General features: G+C 40.4%; 1 pseudogene; it reads left to right on the top strand.

Annotated features, from left to right (window-relative positions):
• The first annotated feature begins 7,883 nt into the window (after nt 1-7,883).
• Nucleotides 7,884-8,421, top strand: LOC118526513 (small ribosomal subunit protein uS12 pseudogene; annotated as a pseudogene).
• The last annotated feature ends 12,141 nt before the right edge of the window (nt 8,422-20,562 follow it).

The following is a 20,562-nucleotide window of genomic DNA, read 5'->3' as shown; positions in this document are numbered from 1 at the left end:
TCCCTCCCATATCTCACTGAGCTCCAGCCCCAAACATCTGCCTGCAGTTCCCCAAACACACGAGGCATGTTCTGGCTTTAGAGCCTTTGCACTGCTGCTTCTCGAGCTGGACAGGTCGTCCTCCATATATCCATCCCCATGGCAGCTTCACTCTCTTCATCCCCTCACACAAGCTCTCTCTGACCACCTTACCTACAAGAGGATCCGTGTCCTCCTTTATCCCTCTCCCTTACTTTATCTTTCTTCATAGAACTTATTGCTGCCTGATATTCTATATAATAACTTAATATCTGTCTCCCTAGTAGAGTCCCTGAGATCAAGAACGTTGTTCAGGGCATCACTGGATCTCCTGTGCCTAGAACAGTGACTCTCACGCAGTAATTGAATCAGTGAATAAATGAATGAATGAGTGATAGCCTTGGAAGAAACTGTGTAACTTAGTGGTTTGGTGCATAGACTTTTGAGATAGCAAATCTGGTTCGAATTCTGGCTCCTCTCTTTACAAGCTGTCTGGACTTCGCCGAGTCACTTATCCTATATCACAGGATTATTGTACAGACTAAGTGAAGTAACATATGAAAGTCATTTAGCAGGATAAGCATCGTTGTTTTCCTATTGTTCCAGCCTCTTATTTTATAGATGAAGGACCAGAGGTAGACTGAGGCAGAGGAACTGGGGCAGCATCTCTAATCTTGGGGATGACTTGTGCAGAGAAGGAAACAAATCTCCCATTCCCTCATAAAGGCATCCTCAGCCGCTACCAAAACCTTAAGAATATACTCTCACTTTGACTCAGCAATTTTACTTCTGCAAAGGTATCCCAAGGAAATGATCACCTATGTGGGCAAAGATTCTGCCACACAGATTTTTATCACAGTCTTATTTAAAACAATAAGGGAGTTGCCTGGGTGGCTCAGTTGGTTGAGCATCTGCCTCTGGCTCAGGTCGTGATCCCAGGGTCCTGGGATCGAGTCCTACATCAGGCTCCCTGCTCAGCAGGGAGTCTGCTTCTCCCTCTGCCTGCTGCTCCCCCTGCTTGTACTCTCTCTCTCTCTCTCTGTCAAGAGAATGAGTAAAATCTTTAAACAAACAAACAAACAAATAAAAATAAAACAATAAGAAATTAGAACGATACTAGGTGTCCAAGAGGGAATTGATTTGATAAATTATGGTATGGTTAGATGATGTGATATTACATGGCTATTTAGAACTAAATTGAAGAAGATTAGTAAGAGGAAAAAATGCTTGCATATACTCAAATAAGAAGGACCAATATCATCAAAAAGTCTGGGTGGTTGGAATCAGAATGAATTGTATTTTCTTTGTATATCTCCGAATTTCCCATATTTTCTTTAGTAAATAGGCATTCAGTCTTTTAAATAAAAATAACAATAGCTTGTTAGCATTCTCACAATAAAAAGTTACTACATTTTATGGGGAGAGCAATGAGGGATGCCTAAACTTGAGGAAGTTTCCCAAGTTCAGAGGGCATGAAATTGTTTTCCAGATGTCATGATTTTAAGTGAGCAATCCCCCTAAAAGCTTTGGCACACAGCAGATTCCAGAGTAGTCTAGCTTCATGACCATTAGGACCAACTGCCGTGTGTCCAGAACATCTACATTACTCTGTATTAGCACATTTAACTGATGACATTAGCAATGTTGCATTTTAAAAACCAAATTGACTTATAGCATTGCTCATTAGATTTAAATACTAGAGTGATTCATCATTTACAGTAAATCTATTAGATAAATTACACTGCAAAATGCAGCATCGTCAGTGTGGCAGGCCTGCCTGGAAATTAAGAATGGAAAGGGAAATTGAAGGAGAGAGATTCCTATCCGTGATTTGAAATTTAAACTTAGATTGCTATGGCAAGCATCTGAGCCTCGGCCAAAGAGGACAAGGCATCTGCCACATGTCTAAGATATTCCACTCTAATAATAGCCGAGGACCTCTTTTGGAACAGGTTAATGCCTTGCTTCATAAGGAAAAATCTTGAATGTTAAAATACTTTTAGGATTATTTCCTTACCCTTTAAATTTTTTTTTCACAATGTAACTGGGCTGCATATGTGATATATGCAACCATGGTTGGGTTTCTGCTGGTTAAATATAGTCCCAAACCCACAGCATGTTCAGCTGGGGGCCCTCGCTCACCAGATGTTATTCCACTAATAGTGAGTGAGCTCATCCTTGGTGTGGAAGGTTATTCATTTGGGAGAGAATAATGAAAGTGAGACAATCATTACGTCACCTTTTCCTGTACATTATTCTCCCCTGCAGCTAACAAGGAAAACATGCTGCCATGTTAGTAGTAAGCTAAGTCATGTTCTTGCTTTCTTAGATCAACTTAAAGTGAATCATAGGGTAATTCTAGTCCAGATTAATTATTTTAAATATATTATGTGATAATTTGCATTTGGAGAAAGAGACTTGGGAATGGTCTTTGTCTCAAACCCAAGCACCATGACTATCTGAGGTGTGATTAGCAGCACCTGATGCCCAGAGGCGCTGTCCTCTCTCCACACCTTTGCAGAAGTTAGCTTATTGTCCTCAGGGCACCATTGGAGAGGCAGAGCCTGCTGTTTCTGGAAACACGAAGACTTCTGAATAATGAAGTAAACTTTTTATTTCATTTTCATATTCAAGTAAAATAATGCTCATGAGATCATGTCTTTTTTCTGTTTGAATGACTCATTTGGCATTACCTATCAAACCCCAAGTTCAAGTTCAGAGTAAAATTAATTGAGAGATAATACAGCAAACAGGCAATCTCTCTCTCTTTCATACACACACACACACACACACACACACACACACATTTGTTAAAAAAACAAAAGCAATCTTTATGTGAAAAACTATTTATTTTATTTTATTTTATTTATTTATTTATTTATTTTTTAAAGATTTTATTTATTTATTTGAGAGAGAGAAAGCATGAGAGGGGGGAGGGTCAGAGGGAGAAGCAGACTCCCTGCCGAGCAGGGAGCCCGATGCGGGACTCGATCCTGGGACTCCAGGATCATGACCTGAGCTGAAGGCAGTCGCTTAACCAACTGAGCCACCCAGGCACCCAAAAACTATTTTTTTTAGAAAACACACATTTAAACTAATGATGTAATGTATGGTGATTAACATAACATAATAAAATTTAAAAAAAAGAAAACACACATTTATCATTAAGAACTTTAACTCATTACTGAATTTTATCACAGCTTTCCTTTAAATACAATAACAATTCAGCAGCAAGCAATTTTACTAAATTTCTTTAGATGGTTTTAACTTTCTGCCAAGAGCCTAAACTGATCTAGTTTTTCTAGTGTCATATTCATCTTTATAGAACTTGGCTCCAAAAGGAAATGAGACATCCAATAATGACCCACCTGACGAAGTTCTTCAGTTGGGCGCCCCGTCTGGGCCCTCACGATCCCTTGTGCTCTCTTGAGCTGCCCGTGTCTTCATTTAGGCACCCAAGTGTCATCTCAGAGAGAAAGTTTGGTGCCTAGAGAAAATCGTGGCCCATTATAAAGCCTTCCATACTTTTTATTTCTATCACGTTTGCCCATATTGGTCTCTACCCGGTATCTGCCAGCTCCTACGGCACACTTCGTGCAAAGAGCACTGTACTGAAATTCAGGATTTCTGGGGTAGTTCCCAGCTTTACACATTTTCTCTCTCCTCTTCTTTCCACTTTTCAGACTCCTCATTTGTCAAATTGAAATAATATCCCAGGTGACAAAAAGTCCTGAAATTCTTGGCACATTCATATTTAATAAATTTGAATAGGTTGGGACTTGCCAGTGGATCCAGGGCCCTAGGCACTCTTGCCTTCATAGGCCCCTTCCTCCATAAAAAGATATTTAAAATTATATTTTATTCTCTGACATGGACCATATTAACATCTTTCTAGCTATGTCTCCTGAGGCAAGGGAAACAAAAACAAAAATAAACTAAAAAATTAAAAGCTTCTGCGCAGTGAGGGAAATAATGAACAAAACTAAAAGGCTACCTACTGAATGGAAGAAGATATTTTCAAGTGACATATTCAATAAAGGGCTAGTATCCAAAATATATAAAGAACTTATACTATAACTCAACACCCCAAACCCAAATAATCCAATAAAAAAGTGGCAGAAGACATGAACAGACATTTCTCTAAAGATGGCATCCAAACGGCCAACAGAAAACAAAACAAAACAAAACAAAATGGCCAACAGACACACGAAAAGATTCTCAACATCACTCATCATCAGGGAAATGCAAATCAAAACAACAATGAGATATCACCTCATACCCATCAGAATGGCTAAAATCAACAACGCAAGAAATGAGAGGTATTGGCAAGGATGTGGAAAAAGGGGACCCCTCCTGCACTGTTGGTACGACCCTCAGCACTGTGCCTGATAGATAAGTCAGCACTGTCCCAACTCCCCACTGTGATGTCATAGTTTGCTCTCTCCCCTCTATCCCGGACAGCTTTTGTTGTTGCTGTGCCCCCTTCCCTTCTTTCCCGTTTTTTGCTGATTGCTTCCAGTAGAGATAGGTTGCCTCTTTCCCTTGTCTCCAGCCTCCCTTATGTTCTTCAACCCTGGTGAGTCAAGACACTCTTGCAAACAGACAAAGCTCAAAGAATTAAAAATATCATGTGGCGCCTGGGTGGTTCAGTCGGTTAAGCATCTGACTCTTGGTTTCGGCTCAGGTCATGATCTCAGAGTTGTGAGATCGAGCCCCATATCGGGCTCCATGCTGGGCGTGGAGTCTGCTTAAGATTCTCTCTCTCTGCTCCTCCCCCCTCTAAAAAAAAGAAGAACCACTTCTAAGTGGAGAAGAGATTTCTGGGATCACATGCACCAAATTTTAAGAATGGTTTTTATTAGGCTTTGGGCTTTGGGTGACTTTTCTTTTTCTTCTTGGCAATTTCTATATTTCTCACATTTTTGAAATGAGCATAATTTTTAATAGAAAGGATAAAAATAGTAAAATTTTATTTTAATAAGGATCAACTACTATATTTTTCCAGCATAGGTGCTGACCCAGCTTCTATTTACCCATTCCAGAAGAGTTCCTTGGTCTCGATAGCATGCCTTGCTAACTCCATGCCCTTCAATAGTCAGTGTCTTTCCAGGCTAACTCTGGACTTGGCCATATAACTTGCTTTGGCCAATGGATTAATGCTACCAGTAGAGTTTTAAATAACCATTTTCTTGAAACCATGTTTTGGGTTGGAGATTAAGACACACCTTTCAAAAGACTTTTAAGTTTCTTTCAGCCAACATGATCACCAAGAGAGAGAAAGAAGAAAAATCTTTGCATTTTCCTTTAACACATTTTCCATCTGCTATCATCTGAAAGTGCGAAAGAACTTCAAGTGCCTCGGTACTTAAAAGGGAGGAGTTAATATGATGAGGCACAATAAGTTGAATATTTTTCTCAGTGGGTGGCCTTGCAAATACACACCACACACACACACACACACACACACACAGAGTGACTCTGATCTAGCTAACCATATGGTCCTCATTTTCTGTATCTATTTCTATTTATGTTAACACAAGAATTCTGCCACTGTAAGACGGCTGACTAACCTTTTGCCCCTTGTTTCTTTCTTATATTAAACAGAGGGCTTAGCTGGAAACATTTCTTGGGTGCTGTTTTCTTCAGTTTTCCTCACATGGGAAAAAGAGTACAAGGCTAAATTGCTCAGTAAAAAATTACATTCACATTATTATTTTCTTTTAAGGTGTCCCCCTAACTGCATCGTCTAAATCTTTTTCTTTTTGCATTTCATTTATTTAAGGCCGTAATCTTGCCGTCTTCTTTTCCACCAAGAAACAAAGCAAAAAGATCCTGAATGATTTTAGCACATGAAGAGAGGGAATCAGTAAACAATCCGACAACTACTACCATGGTCCTTCCGTCTTACTGGACACCACGGGAAGTTGTAAGTGGTTCCTGGCGCAACTGAGAAGTCTGCGGCCCGGGTGTCCACAGGCTCTCCGCTCTTGGGCTGGGTGGGGACCATGGGGACTGGGATAGCTGCTACTCAGCTCCTGCCAACTGTTGCCATGTGGGAATGGAGGCCTTGTCTTGCCAGGTCAGCTAGTTTTTCCCAAAAAGCTTGAAATCAAGATTTTTGCCTGAAATCTCTCCATTAAAAAAAGTTGTCAACTAATTCACATTTTTAAAAAATACTGTGTGGGTCAACAAATGTGGAAGCCAAATCAAATAAGTCTGGATGGCCTGATGTGGGCCATAGCCTGCCAGTTTGTACTTTCTGCTTTACATTATAAACTTCCTCAGAATTTAAAAATGCTTAGCCCTCCAAATAACTTGGTGCCATTTATAATGATCTATGTACACGGTATGGAGAAAAACCTTAAATAAGCCTACTTGGACACAAATTCTAAACAGTAAAATCAGCCACTTCAGTCATTTGGTGCTAACAGGGCAAAGTAATTTCTTGACAGAATTTTTCACTTCTAAATAGTTGTTTTGACTTCATGGAGATTCAGCCTAAATTATGTATGCAGCAAGACTTAATATTATATTTTTTTAGGATCAGGTCTATATCAGCATCCCCCTCCTGACACACACACATGTAAAATACTACTCCACAACAAAAATGACCCCTATAGACGATTACTTGGGGTCCCTGCAGGATTATTATTGCTGGATATAACAAGTGGTTGGCAAGGATGTGGAGAAATTGGAACCTTTGTACCCTGTTGGTGGGAATGTAAAATGAGGCAGCTGCTATGTAAACAGTATAATGGTTCTTCAAAAAATTAAAAAATAGAATTACCATATGATCCGGCAATCCCACTTCTGACTATATATATCTCCAAAATGATGGAAAGCAGGGTCTTGAAGAGATATTTGTACACCCGTGTTCATAGCAGCATTATTCACCATAGCCAAAAGATGAAAGCAACCAAAGTGTTCATTGACAGTTGAATAGAAAAACAAAATGTGGTCTATACATACAATGGTGTGTGTAGAATGGTGGCCACCAGGGGCTGGGAGGGGGAAAAAAGTAGTTTTTATTTGGTGGGTGTATTAATCAGGGCTCTCCAGAGAAACAGAACCAAAATGATGCCTATATACATAGAGAAATTTATTTGAAGACAGTGGCTCATGCAATTATTGAGACTGACAAGTGGGAAGTCTGCAGGGCAGGCCATCAGGCCAGAGACCTGGGGAGGAACCGATGTTACGGTCTAAATCTGAAGGCTATCTGCTGGTAGAATTCCCTCTTGCCTGGGGCAGGTCAATCTTTTTTTCTATTCAGGCCTTCAACTGATTGTAAGGCCCATCCATGTTAGGAGAGCAATCTGCTTTACTCAGAGTCTACCAATTTAAATGTAAATATCATTTACATATCATTAAATATCAAAAAGAAATAGCCAGAATAATGTTTGATGAAGTATTTGGGTACTATGGCCTGGTGAAGTTGGTACTTAAAGTTAACCATCACAAGATGCCTGGGTGGCTCAGTTGGTGAAGCGTCTGCCTTCAGCTCAGGTCATGATCCTGGGGTCCTGGGATGGAGCCCCGCATCGGGCTCTCTGCTCAGCATGGAGCCTGCTTCTCCCTCTCCCACTGCCACTCCCCCCGCTTGTGCTCTCTCACTCCCTCTTTCTCTCCCTCAAATAAATAAACAAAGTGTTTAAAAAAAATTAACCATCACAATGGGTATAGAGCGTCAGTTTTATAAGATTGAAGTTCTGGAAATTAGTTGCATATCAGTGTAAATATACCTAACCCTACTGAAATTTACACTTTAGAATGGTTAAGTTGGTAAATTTTATGTTATGTGTATTTTGCCACAATTTTGTAAAAAGTATATTCGATCTTTCACCTGGGCCTGCAGCACCAGCAGGATGGGCAAGTGTCAAGGTCTTCGTAAGGAAGCTCCACAGCCACAAACAGGACCAAAAGTGGCGTGATAAACAGAACAAGAAAGCACATCTGGGCATAGCCCTAAAGGCCAACCCTTTTGGAGGCACATTACATTCAAAGAGAATTTTGCAGGAAAAAGTTGGGGGTAAAGTCAAACAGCAAAATTCTGCCACCAGGAAGTATGTCAGGGGCCAGCTGATCAAAAATGGCAAGAAACTCACAGCTTTCATACCGATACTGCAGAAAACAATGAAGTTCTGGTTGCTGGATTTGGTTGCAAAGATCATGCTGTTGGTGACATTCCTGGAATCCACTTTAAGGTTGTCAAAGTAGCCAATGTCTTTCTATCGGCCTTTTGCAAAAGCAAAAAGAAAAGACCAAAATCATAAGTTTTGATGATGCAAACATGATAGTAACAAGCTTTCACCTTCAAAAAAAAAAAAAAAAGTACATTAGAGAGAGAAACTTTCTTTTACCAAATACAAAAATAAATCTTTCCATAAGAGACATTAGGGTAGAAACTGGATTATATCCTAACTTTAGGGTTTTGCAAATGACCCCAAAAAAATGTTCTTCATATAATATGCAAACTTCTATCAAAGTTGAGAGGGTAAATTATTATATCTCAAAAAAGCTATTTCTATGAGGAGTTAAGATTATGTAATCCAGGTAGATTGCTTCCCAGGGATATAATTTTCCTCAGAAATAGAGCATAGAGAGTAAGAGAAATAGAAGTTAATACATTCCTTTGATTGTGGCTCTCAAATAACAAAGTTTTCAACGGAAGTATTGGTAATGGTTAAATAGCAGCTAATCCATGGATAATCATTTGATAAATGACTGTAATTTTAGTACTGTAGTGAACATTGCTATGAACCCAAGAGATAGAATGTGAGTCCTAGGATAAGCAAATCTATGCTCCCGAAGCACTTCAAGTAGGTTTTCTAGAATTTCATGCTCATCCTTAGAGATTCTTAATGAAGTAAGTGAGGTATCGTTTAGTGACTATTACCACAATCATAACTTGGAGATACAGATAATTCACTCAATTTTCTGTAGGCTAGAGAAAGTCTTCCTAGTACAAGTTTCAGAAACTTAAACTTAACAGATGTGACAAGAAGCACCCCTTCTTGGTACCACTCTAATCCAGCTGTCAGTGTATCCTATTAACAAGAGTATATGAGTCATAATAGTCCTGATCCTAATGCTGAGGATCAAGTGCCGATCATGGCAAGTAAAATAATTACCAGTTATAGTTTAAAAGGCAATGTAAGTTCTAGTTACTCTAAATTCCATGGGAAAGATCAATTTAGTTTTTTTGTATTTTACTAACAGTTTCTGTAAAGACTTTTTTCCCCCATGACATTAGAGAGTTAAATAAAAGAGATAATTACTGTTGAGGCAGAAAATGAGCTTTGCTTCTCCACAAGAAGGTAACCCCTCAAGAAGCTGTCAAGGCTCTAGGAAAAGCGCTAACACTTCGACAAGCTCATTTAGGCCTACGGAGAGCAAGTCCGATGAGGTGATGAGAGAGGTGCTGGCTGAAATGCTGAGCTCAGCTCATTGCAATTTCAGATTTTTGAGTCTCCCTGTTTTGAAAAGGAGTTTATTATTTTCTTTCATCTTTACTTCATTTTTAAAAAATCCTCAACTGTATACACACCCTTGGCAAACCAGTGAATCGTAAACATGAAGGAAATCCATAAAGGCCATCTAGCATATTTCTCTGCTTCTGAGTAAAACCAAACTTCAAACTTAGGTCCACCTTTTAAAATGTATCTCTAGGGGTGCCTCGATGGCACAGTTGGTTGAGCAGCTGACTCTTGGTTTCGGCTCATGTGGTGATCTCAGGGTGGTAAGATCGAGCCCCACCCCCCACCGTGGGGTTCCATGCTTAGCAGGGAGTCTGCTTAAGACTCTCTCCCTCACGTGGCGCCTGGGTGGCTCAGTCGTTAAGCGTCTGCCTTCGGCTCAGGTCATGATCCCAGAGTCCTGGGATCGAGCCCCGCATCGGGCTCCCTGCTCTGCGGGAAGCCTGCTTCTCCCTCTCCCACTCCCCCTGCTTGTGTTCCCTCTCTCGCTGTGTATCTCTCTCTGTCAAATAAATAAATAAACAAAATCAAAAAAAAAAAAAAAAAAGACTCTCTCCCTCTGCCCCTCCCCCCACAAATAAATAAATAAATCTTAAAAAAAAAATAAAATGTATCTCTAAGGAAGGCTTTTCCCTAACTGCTCCCCACCACCCCTCCCCAGACTAGGTTAGGTTTCTCTAGTGTATACTTCCACAGCATATAGTATCTCTCTTTCAAAGCTCATACCACAAAACCAGATAATTACTTGACTCTCAGTTTAAGATGGCTGATTAAACTCATACTTTTGCTTCTCTTCCCTCCCCAAATCCTGCTGAGATGATGGAAGAAATACAGCAATACAAAAAAATCTACAACAGGAAGGGCAACTGTAGACCAGAAGAGTATGGAATTTCCAGATTTAATCCAGTAGGAGAAAACTTGTGGAGGCCTGGAACCAGAAACTCCATGTAAGTGAAAAAGGAGAGACTTCTACACAAATTTTCCCACTAGACATCGGGAATAAGCCCTGATCAGAAGGAGCTGGGGCTAGTAGGAAACTGAGTCTGAGAGGCAGCCAGCACATAGTTAAGGGTCTGGGAAATATCTGCATCAGCTTGCAACTCTCAGAACCACTGACATGGCCTCAGCCCTGGGGTAAAGCCATGTATATGTTTTTAAATAGCCAAATAAAATTAGAGTTCTGATGAGAACACCCCCACTGTAAACACTGGGACTAGAGAAGATAGGCAGTAACCCCCCATAACTGACGACTAGCTTGAGGAACGGGGAGCAGCCCTCACACCGAAGACAAGGTACACAGCCACCGTAAAGAAAAGAGCCCAGGGACATCTGGGTGGCTCAGTCAGTTAAGCGTCTGCCTTGGGTTCAGGTCATGATCTCGGGATCATGGGATCCAGCCCCAAATGGAGCTCCAGGCTCAGGGGGGAGCCTGCTTCTCCCTCTGCCCCTCCCCCCATCCCCCTCCCAGCTCCTGCACACTCTCTCTCTCAAATAAATATATAAAATATTAAAAAAAAAAAGAGCCCACTTGGCCACCCTCAGTCCCCTGGTCCTCCCCTTCCTCCTAACCACCACAGCTGTCTCCTATAATAGGAATCTGTGTCCACTGCCAGGAGACCAAACATCTTCAAACATGCAACTGCCAATATAGATCTTTTTACAAATATAAACAGACAATAAAAAACTGCCAAACATTGGAATAAAACCACATTATTTCATTTTGTTATATTATTTCATTTCATTGGATCAACGTCTGAGAAAATAGTGTTAATACAGGAAATGAAAGACAATTTTAAAAGCATATAATTATTATCCTAAGAGAAATTAAGAAAGTACTACACCCATTAAAACAGAATAGGCTACTGTGAAAAAGATCAATTATAGTTTTTTGAAAGTTAAAAATGCGATTATCTAAATTTAAAACATTTCAACTTTTTTTCATATTAAAATTGAGATTTTCCTGTGACTACTAGAGAAGTTTAGCATATTTTTGTGTTTTTTGACCATTTATAACCCCATTTCTGTGAAATGCCTGTTTATGTTTTTTGCCCATTTTTCCCTCTTGGGTCATTTGGGTATATTCTGTATATTGATATGTTGCTTGATATATATGGGATAGATACTTTTCTCTTAGTCTGTTACTTGCCTTTTAATTGTCTTTCAACATTCAAGAATTTAAAATTTTTATACAGACTAGTCTGTAATTATTCTCTTAAAAGTAGTGGGCTTTAATTCCCCTTAAGAGTGTCTTCTCCAACCTCAACGTAATAATGGAACTTCTGCTATCTATAAATATTAAAACCATCTGATCTCCCTAAACATTTTACAGTTTCCTAATCTGTAAACTGGAAATAATATCTTCCTTACAGGGTGGCTGTGAGAATAATTAAGAAAACACATGTAAAATATCTAGGACACGCAGATACTCAATAGGCTTAGCCATGGTAGCCTTATTGTGGAGATAAGAAAATTGAGAGCAACGAAATAATGGGAACTTGCCAAGATAAAATACACATCATAATACAGCCTCCCAAATCACTGATTCAGGGAAGCCAGACTAAATCTCCTCTCCTTAGCCTCTGTTATGGACTCGGGCAGTTGGCTTTCCTTTGCTATGACTTTATGTTAAACGAGTACACAGACACACTGAAAATAGCTTACCCATCCCCTTGTTCAGTGAGGACAATGGCTTCTATGGTTGGAGTCTGCCTTGTCATTCCCTTCTCTTCTACCTCCCACTTGCCTACGGCTTTGTCTTTCCCTCTTCCTCACATTGTCATTTTCACCTCTGCCCTGGCTTCAAATCTATCAGTCCACATACCATGTCCCTAAAGCCTGGGACACTGATGGACATGTCACCAGTGAAGAAGGATCCAGGATTGGCGAACTCCACAGGGAGGAAGGAACACTTCTGACTCTTCTCTGTCCCCTAATTCCTAAGTTTCTCATCCCGCTCTCTATCCTGTAAATTACTTCAACAACCTCCTTGCCTCTCACCTTCCTACCCACCTTCACTTCCCTCCCACACACATATCCTCCATTCTGTTGCCTTAAGAATATTTCTAAAGCCAAATCTGATCATATCACTTTCTACTTAAAACGCTTTTGTTGCTCTGCCCTTCACTAGCTATTTGGCACTAGGAAAATACTCACCTTCATTTGGTCACTTTTTCCTTTTGAAGAATAGGCATAATAATGGTGATCCATTGCTTTTAATATCAAGTTAAGTATCTTAACCTGGCTTATAAATACCTGTATGATCTCCAGCTTCATCCTAGCCATTCTCTCTCTTCTATTTCTAGGTCCAGTCATCCCTGTCCCCTTTCCATTCCTAGAACACAACACACTCATTCTTAACACTGTAATGATGCAACACCTTTCCCACTGGAAGAATACTCTTCCCTCAGCTCCTAGTGCCCTTCTATACACCCTCATTGACCATTCTTGTTTATACTTCAACATTCAATTTCCTCCTGAACTATGTTTCAAGTACATAATAGTCTCTGAATAAAGATTTGTTGAATGAATAACTTACCAAATATTGAGAATCTGCTATATTTATAATCTAGCATATTAATAATTTCATGCACATTATCTCATTTAATGCTCACGAAATTCCTACGAGGTCAATATCATTATTCTCATCATGGGATGTTAAAATCAAGTCTGAGAAAGCTTGAGTGACGTGTCCATGTGTATACAGCTATACGGTTATAGGTGGAAGAGCTGGTATCTTAATCCAGGTCTGTGTGACTCTGAAGACCAAGTATGGAGTGACATAAAGGGTCAAGCAAGACACGAAGGAAGAAGTAATAGTAAAATCAAATCTTAAACATAAAGCTCTCAGAGGCTGCATAGGTTTTCAGAAGCAGCACCAAATCCTTAAAGCTGGGCTTTTTCACCAACTCGAGAGAGAGATGCCAAGCAGTACGTTTCTCTTGGCTGGGAAAGAGGTGTGGCAAACATTCCAGACAACCCTCTCCCACAATCACTCTTGTCCCACAGCATCTCTAGCATGAGAAATTGGGAATTAGAAAGCTCTAAAAAGAAATTCCTTCTTAAGAAATGTCTCCTTTTTAGGGCACCTGGGTGGCTCAGTTGTTAAGCGTCTGCCTTCAACTCAGGTCATGATCCCAAGGTCTTGGGATCGAGCCCCACATTGGGCTCCCTGCTCAGCGGGAAGCCTGCTTCTCCTTCTCCCACCCTCCCTGCTTGTGTTCCCTCTCTCCCTCTTTTTTAAATAAAATCTTTAAAAAAATTAAAAAAAGAAATGTCTCTTTTTTAACAAGGGATGTTATCCTGACATACAAGTTTACTAAAAAAAACCACACTATTAGAGTAGTAGATTGTAGATATAAAGGATAAGCTACTGAAGCACCCACTCCCAGGACTTGGGACAGTCTAATTTGTAGTCAGAGCACACTGAAGAGACTGTTTTAGTGTGTTATACATGGTCATAGATTATAGGTATAGAAATAAAACATGGAACAAATATAGGTCTCCATCTCCTCAAAAGGTTTGAGTGCCTTTATTCTCTGCTCATCATAAGAAAATACATTACAAATAGTCACATGCTTGTGGTACTGTTAAGCTTGCTGGGAATTTCTGTTAATAGTATGTATCAAATAATTCTGTAATGGTTTTGTCCTCAGACGATGCTGACTTCAAATAGCAAAGAAGGTAACTTTCCCTGATGATGGATGTAATGATGAATAGAGCTTAAAGAGAAGGAGGAGCAACAATTCGATATGTATTAATGATGGAACGGTCCAAACACAGGGACTGGGAGTGAAGCACTCAAAACATAACGGGTAAGTAGATTATGAAGTGGGAGGCAGAACGATGGACAGAATACAGTACAATTTGTGGTGTGTATGTGTGTGTTTTAATCGTGTGTATGTATTTTCATTTCTAAACCAAACAGGAATGCACAAGGTTGCCCAGAAATACAAGGCTCAGGTGTTTGGGGCACAGTGAAGCTCAGCCAAGCTACCTTGGATGCAGTCTAGCAGAAGCAGGCCTGAAATAAATACACAACATTCGGAAAATTGAGGCTTAAATAGCCCCACTGTGGCCCACCTGGAGAGAACCTAATGGCCCATATGAGAGCCAAGGAAAGAGGAATAGGAAAACTGAAAAAGACATGGGCATTATGGTGCCAAGAAAAGTGAGAGCTGAAAATCAAAAATGTATCCCCCATTCAGGAGCCAGCTCCCAAGGTCAGTAAGTCTCTGTCTCTGTCAGGTCTTCCCAGAATAGTTGGAGGCTTTTCAGACCATCATAGCTAGGGCAACATCTTCCACTTGTCTCTGCTTGCTCTGGAGCAAGTTTCTAATGATCACTTGGCTTCCCATACATCTTGACCGCAGACAAAATATGTCCTAATCAGCAGAAGGAGGGTGGAATGAGAGGTGATCCTAGCCCACCTTGCAGTTATGTGTCTTACTGTATTTAAATAAATGAAAAGAAAGTCACTTGTATACAGACAAGATAATAGTTCTGAAAGAGTTTTGGTTTCCAAGCATTTCCTTCTCTCTACTCATTGGCTCAGAGAAGATATGTGATGGCAGAAAACAGAGAAAAAATAGAAACTTTTTAGGTTTGTGTTTCAAAAGCTAGCTACATAGAATTAAAAACAAAAAAGGGGCAATCATAGCAAGGTTCAAAAACAGTAAGAGCAGGCCTTCCCTGTCTACCTTTGCTACCAACTAGAAAAGGATTCTCCACATCTGGTGAAAGAAAAGAATTAAAGGAGAAGTGGTAAGAGGATAATAGCAGTGTGACCCTGAGAAAGGGAGTCTGTGCTTTCCTCTTCAGCCTGAGCACTGGAATGTGCATCAGGGCCAAAAATTATGGAAACCAATAGCAGAAGACACTGTGCCCAACCAACTGGGTAGAACTCTGGGGATAGCATAATACCAGAGAAGAAATACCTCTGTGGTCTGTGGAGGCAGATAGCCTCAACATCTAACTTCAAGCTATCATGATGGGGAAGCAACAGAACGAGTCTCATGCGCCCAAGGAAGGTAAAGAAATAGTTGAGAGGGACAGGCTAGGTTTGAAGGCTTGCACAGATGCGAACAAGAGATGTCTCCATGACAAATTGTGTGGACCAATTAGGAAGGAATAGATTTTCTCCTGGCCTCCTCAAGGGAGACCAGATTTCCCCCTGTCCTACATTACCACCACCAATGCTTTGGAACCATATGAACTTGCATAAACCATATAAAGTCAGAACTCAGAAATAATACCATGTAAGGGAGGGGACTGGAATCCAAGCTGGCAGAGATACGTTTCTGCCATCCAGATGGAATGGCTACTCAGAATACAAATTTAGCTGAGCTACATAATAATAAAGTTGACATATTTCTTGGGCACCTAAATGTGTGGCCTTAGATTAATACCCCTTATACATATTGTATACCTCAGCTTCCCGTGAGTTTGAGAGGTTAATCCAAAGCTATTTACATGCAATGTGCCATTGGAATGTCAATTTCCCCATCAGTTGAGTAAGGATTTTAATATCCATCATGTGAGGTTAATAAGAGGCTTCGATGTGACATGTATGTGTAATGCCAAGCCCAATGTCAATGCTCTATAAATACTATTTTCCTCATTCCAATATCATCACTTCTATTGACATCCATAGAATATTACAATTTCTAAGTTTATAGCTGGTTAGACATTAATTACACTTTAAGTTGGCTGCTTCATGATGGCATCTTAGCATCTTAATCTGATCAGTAAAATGTCTTCAAATCACATGGATTACTTCTGGGAAGGGTTTCTATGGCCGGTTAGTCCCACCCACAGTGTGTGGTTTCCAGTAAGATTCAATCAAAGACAGTGTACCCTCCCTGACCTGAGCATGCTGTCATTTCCCAGTCCTTTTGCCACAATCATCTTGAAGTCCATCTTTTGGCATGCTAACTTTCTGTCCCTTATACATAAGATAAGCCATGGCCTGCTTGATCCAGGTCCAGGAAATGTGTGCTGTTCCACTGCAGAACATCTCTTCCTGTTGCTAGGTAAGGAAAAAAGAAGGGTATCAGTGCAAGCCCTTTATATACATTATTTCATTCAACCTTTGCAATTATCACCATTTCATTGACCAAAAATGAAGGCTCGGAGATGCTAAGTGATTTCCCTGGTATCCAGGAACTAGTAAGACATAGAGCAAAACTGGAAGCTAAATCTGGAAGGCTCCAAAGCTCATGCTCTTTTCGCCACACAACCACACGTGGAGGAAAGGAAGGGAAGAACAAGTATGATTTGTACCTAAAATTATGGTTGATTGGAGTACATGGCTAGTAATTAGGGGTATTTGCAGTTGTCACCAAAACACGTGTGTGTGTTTAGATAGTAGCATGTAAAGTCAGAAAGAGAGTATTCAAACATCTTTCATTGGGCTACCATCAAAACTGGGGCTGACATTTAGCTCTGTAACAGTAAAAATAAGGATAACAACGCTTTGTGTATGTCTAGTACTCGGCTTTTCTAAGTACTTTCACATCCATTATATGATTTAATTATTACAACATTCCTGGCAAGATGTGCAGGAAAAGCATCATTATTCCCATTCTTATGAAAAGGAAAACAGGCACAGACTTATCCCACATGCCCTAGGAATCTCAGAAACACAGAATTGAAGTCCCAAACGATGTTTGCAATACTCGTGGATACTCTGAGTGATGGCAGGAGATATGGAGGGGTGGGACCCCCGTTTCCTTGAAGTAGGGAATGAGGTGTACCAGCCAGGGGCTCAGCAGGAAACAGATGACTTGGTGAAGCTGGATCACTTGAGGAGATTTTAATAAAGGAACTATTTACAAAAGAGTGCTCAGGGTGCAGAGAAACCACCAGACACAGTGAAGTTCTCCAGTTTGCTTCAGTCCAGGGACATAAATACCTTCATCTTATTCTCCTCCCCCCTTCCCTCTGATCAGCTGCAATGCTTCCTCTTAGCCAAATCCAAATGAAAGTCAGAGGCAAGGATACCTATTGATGTGGTCAAAACTGTTCAACCTCATGAGGCACAGAACAGGAAGCAAAGAGGTAGAGTGGATCTGGAAGAGCAAATGAAGAATATCCTGCATATGAGGCTTTCCACTAAGGGTTGAGGCCACACTAGAACAGTGTGTCAGTAAGACTTCAGCTTACATGAAATGACTAAACAAAACAAGCTTTAGGTGCAGTCAAATCAGGAGTCTTGCCTTCTGGGAGGGTATGAGACCTGTCCTCCTCGGTGTGCCAGCTGTGTACTCAGGCTGCCTTACCACATGGTGGCAAAATGGCTGCAGCAGTTCCTGGTGCTTCATCTGCACACCACATTGACTGGAGAAAGAGAGGGACCATGTTTCAGAATTCCCAGTGAAAGCCCTAAGACTCCTTGCAATTGGCTATCTTGGGTCATATACTCAATTATGAACCAAACATTATGGCTGAGATATGGAAAGCACCAATTGGCTTAGCCTAGGTCAAGTGCTTCACCCCTAGATAAAGAAATGAAATGGCTTTCTATAAACCACATAGATTCTGGAACAGAAATTAGAGCTTTGTGGGGTGGCTAGAGAGGCCACCAAGAAGTACCCACCCAGGTGGGATTGCCGACCTGCCACTGTCAGTAAAGGGATGAGCCAACTAGGGCTAAGGAGTTTTTCAGTCCAAAATGTAATCAAACTGCAGAAACCTAAAACAGATTAAATGGACAAGGGTTTATTTCAGTCAATGAAGCAACAATGGGTAGGCCATCAAGTGCTGTAATAGTGGCTCAATGACGCCCTGTGGTACTCATACTCCTTTCTTCTGATTAGAACCTCATGGTCAAAAAATGGCTGCTGCTCATTCAAGTTCAAGGCCGGAAAAAGGAAAAGAGGCAAATGACGATCTAAAAGGAAAAAAGTGTTCTCTTCGAGAGCTAGTGCCTTTCTGTTGGCAAAGGGAAACTCTTTACATCATTGCTAGAACTATACTGTTCAGCCACCTCTTAGCTGCAAAGGATGCCTGGGAGTAGGGAATTGTTGTGTCCCAGCCCGAGTCGTAGATGATGGGAGAAGGAGGTTGGGAATTGTTTTGGAGAGCTCAACAACAGTCTCTGCCACAGAAATGATTGCCCAACAGCACTGAAGACCCAGCTGAGGCTGGAAATCATAAATCTGTGGTGGAGCCAATCAGCAGGGAATTACCCACTCAACAATAAAATTGGTTAACTGGAAAAAATGACAGTTTTATACTAAATTTCACAATTCTGCTAACTGAAGCCAAGCTTTCCTAGCAAAGAGGGCAGTGGAGCCAACCACATAGACAATTCAAGAAAACTGCTGGAACAATGGTGCTATCTCGCTTCCAGAAAAAGTAAGAGCTTTTCTGAATAAATTTCTAAGCCAAAGCCTATAGTGTATATCATATACCAAAGCTAATACTGGTTATTTTTCCAGAGAAGCTCATCCAATGAGGGAGAACCTTTCCATCGAGCTTTAAAGACTACCAGCAAAGTTTCAGTACTTGTCTAGATAAACCTAAACAAAATAGTTCATACTCTATTTAGGCAGGAATTCAAAAGGAATCCCTTAGTAGGCAGGTTCTCCACTTTTTTACATTATCATTGAAATACAAATTTTTTTTTTCTTTTATAAACATCTAGAACAGGGCCATATACAAAGGTGTATCTAATTAAATATAGCTTAATTAAATGAATTTTGTGCATATGATTAAATAATCCAAATATAACTTTGCTCTGACCTTAAGACCCACAGTGAAAAATTTACAAATTCAACTCCCAGACTTGAAGAAACATGTCGACCTTCTCTAGGTATTCTCTAGGAGCAATTAAGAGAGTTTACCCCCCACATAACACACCACAGTGTTCCCTCAAGTCCTTCATCACACAGCAGCTGCTGTCCACACAATTTTCTTCCTGTCTCTCCTACCTACCTGTTCCTGGAGAGACAGCCATGTCCTTATTTATGTAGAACCTTTCACCCCCTTTCTAGGCTCCCTTGGGTCCAAATCTTGTCACATTCTTCCACCGGGACATCAAAGGCTCTGTCTGTCTTCCCAAGCAGGAAAGGACCTTCCTTCTTAAACAAAAGAGTAAGGAGAAAGACTGACAAAGGTCAAATCCTAGCAATGTCAAACTCTAAGCAAGCCTTTAATATAGCTTCCTGGAAAGTACTAGTAACTTCCCACCTTTAAGAAATAATAAAAGTATTGGAGCAAAAACATATTAATGATTAATTTTCACATGACACCATATGGCAAAAATAACAAACGTCACAGATTTTGCAGATTTTCAGTGTGAAACAGAAGAGGGAAAAGACAAAGGGAAGATAATGATTTAAAAGATATGAAGCAAGAGCAATCGTTAACATTTTCGTTAGCAGACCATGTGTAACTGGAAAGGGACTGCTGGAAATATGGATTTTAAGCTCTTGAATAAAAGAAGTATGTTGTTCTATTAAAAAATGAAATGGCTCCCACTGTAAATATATAAATTATGCTTCATATAGCATGTGAACTAATAAAGTTGATTTGTGGTTTGTGAATATCCTTAAATATATAAATAACTGACAGGTAAAATGAAATTATTTCCATATCAAAACAAAGAAATGATTAGTGCAGTTTTTTTTTTTTTTAAGATTTAATTTATGTGTTTGTCAGAGAAAGGAGAGAGAGCACAAGCAGGGGGAATGGGAGGCAGAGGGAGAAGCAGGCTCCCCGCTGAACAAGGAGCCCGATTTGGGACTCGATCCGAGGACACCGGGATCGTGACCTGAGCCGAAGGCAGACGCTCAACCAACTGAGCCACCCAGGGGTCCCAGTAGTGCAGTTATTAAGCCAACCACCAAGTCCATCAGTGACTGCTTTCAATTTCTGTGATGCTTGTTAACAACCATGAGCGACGAATACCTGTATTCAAGTTTGGGTTCTTCAATTTACAAGCCATATGATTTTGGTCCAGCCCTTTAGCTTTTTCCCTGTCTCTGCTTCTTCATCTGTTAAACTGAGAAGATAATATTTGTCCTATGTCTACTTCTCCAGATGCAGTGAGGATCAGCCTAGGTGATGC

This window comes from Halichoerus grypus, chromosome 3, assembly GCF_964656455.1.
Source record: "Halichoerus grypus chromosome 3, mHalGry1.hap1.1, whole genome shotgun sequence".
In the NCBI taxonomy this organism is placed as follows: Eukaryota; Metazoa; Chordata; class Mammalia; order Carnivora; family Phocidae; genus Halichoerus; species Halichoerus grypus.
Note: the sequence above shows the minus strand (reverse complement) of the source record. Positions and strands in the feature narration are given on the sequence as shown.